This window comes from Chrysochloris asiatica, unplaced genomic scaffold, assembly GCF_000296735.1.
Source record: "Chrysochloris asiatica unplaced genomic scaffold, ChrAsi1.0 scaffold00326, whole genome shotgun sequence".
Classification (NCBI taxonomy): domain Eukaryota; kingdom Metazoa; phylum Chordata; class Mammalia; order Afrosoricida; family Chrysochloridae; genus Chrysochloris; species Chrysochloris asiatica.
Window position 1 is genome coordinate 1210297 of NW_006408844.1, and position 2202 is coordinate 1212498.

Consider the following 2202-nt stretch of genomic DNA (forward strand, 5'->3'; position numbering starts at 1 on the left):
CTGTGGGTTAATGTGCTGGACTGTAAAGTCGGTTTGAACAACAAGGTTGGAGGTTCAAGCTCAGCAGAAACTCTATACAGGATTGCTATGGGTTGGAACCAGCTTGATGGCATTTAACAACAATGTAAATGTCCAGAGAACCAAATCTATGGCACATGGCTACCACCACCACCATATATCCAGAAGAAAGGAAATAATAAAGATCTGAGTAGAAATAAATGAAACAGAAACCAAAAAAACAATAGAAATTATCAATAAGACTAGAAGTTTAGTTCTTTAAAAGGATTAATAAAATTGACAAATCACTGGCAAATTTAAAGGAAAAGGAAAAGCAAAGTAATGTTAAAACAGGCAATGTTACAACCAAGACAAACGAAATAAAAAGGATACTAACAGAGTACTAAGAACTGCTTTCCCAAATGGCTGTCAAATGGTGGAAGGTTAAGTCCTGGTGTTTGATGGCAGAGAACATTTTCTGGGACCGCCTGGAGGCCACTGTGGCCAGCAACTGCTGCTGGGCCAGAAGGTGGTGATTACATGCTGTGAAGGCATCAGCATTTCTGGCAAGTTTTAAAGAAACAAGTTGCAGTACCAGGCCTTCCTCAGTAAGAACTGAACACCAATCTGTCCCGAGGCCCATGCCACTGTCAGGCCCCCAGCCACATCTTTTGGTGGACAATGTGAGGTATGTTGCCCCATAAGACTAAGCATGACCAGGTTGCCCTGGACTGCCTCAAGGTGTTTGACGGGATTCTGCTCAACTATGACAAGAAAAAGCAAATGGTGGTTCCTGCTGCCCTAAAGGTTGTGCAACTCAAGCCCATGCTGAAGTTTGCCTACCTGGACCACCTAGCACAAGAGGTGGGCTGGAAGTACCAGGCGGGGACAGCCACCCTGGCAGAGAAGAGATCCATTACAGGAAGAAGAAGTAGCTTACAAAGCTGCAGAAACGGGCCGAAAAGAACATGGAGAAGATGGGCAAATATACAGAGGTTCTCAGGACACACAGATTCCTGGTCTGAGCACAGTAAAGACTGTTAGTTACTCAAACAACTACAACAAAACTAAGAACTGTACTTGGACAAATTTGAAAACCTAGAAGAAATGAACACATTTCTGAAACAAACCACCTACCCAAACTAACACAATTTGAAAAGACTTAGCACAAAAGAAGAAATTGAAGAGACCACTAAGAAAATTCCCAAGAAAAAAAGTCCTGGCCCAGACACTTTCACTGGAGAATTCTACCAAACATTCAGAGAAAAGCTGATACCAGTTTTACTCAAACTATTCCAGTATATACGAAAGGATGGAATACTCCCAAACTAATTCTATGAAGTTAGCACAACACAGATGCCCAAACCAGAAAGATACCACTAAACTGTTCTTTGCCCATTTTTTAACCTGGACTGTCTTTTTGCTGTTAAAATGTTTAAGTTTTCTATACATTTTAGAGAATAGACCCTTGTCAGATAATGTCGTTGCCAAGATTTCTTTCCAAATCTATAGGTTCCATTTTCACTCTATTGGTGAAGTCTTTTTTTTTTTTTTTTTAAGTTTTTATTGTGAATTGAGTGAAAGTTTCAGATCATCAGTTTCACATTCAACAAATCATACCCTTTGTTTCATTACAATGATTATAATCCCTTCCATGTACTATCAGTTAACAGTATTTCTATTTATTTTAGCTCTTTAAAAAAACAAACACTCAGCCATATATAATTATTTAAACCACCAAAGGGCATTCAGTAAGTCTGCCTCCTGGCCGCCAGCTCTCAGTCCCTCTCTTTCAATGAATCTAGAGTCATTAGCTACTCCCTCTCTCCATGTCCCCATATATGCCACAATCTCTGGTGTCACTGCTTCTCTGGATAAGATGCCGCATTCCACGTGTGCTCTTCTCCCTTGATGGTCCTAGGGTCCTTTGTCTGGACTGTAAGATTAACTACTCCCCCATTTTTGTTACAAAACTTCTACCTTTACAATTGTGACAGTCGGAATTAGTTATGATTGCAATTACTCACTATTGAATCATAAGATCTTATCCCCAATTCTTTTTACCAGACCCATCTAGACAAGATGAAAACTATTCAGTGGGGATTCTGTCTTCCCCCACACACTCTTAAACTATACTCCCTCTTGAAATCTTGTAAGTCAGTCACTTTGGGCTTTTATCGCCCCCTCATTTTAGGTAGCCAATAT

General features: G+C 40.2%; 1 pseudogene; it reads left to right on the forward strand.

The window, feature by feature from the left end:
• The first annotated feature begins 430 nt into the window (after window positions 1-430).
• Window positions 431-1022, forward strand: LOC102825334 (annotated as a pseudogene).
• Window positions 1023-2202: the final 1180 nt, after the last annotated feature.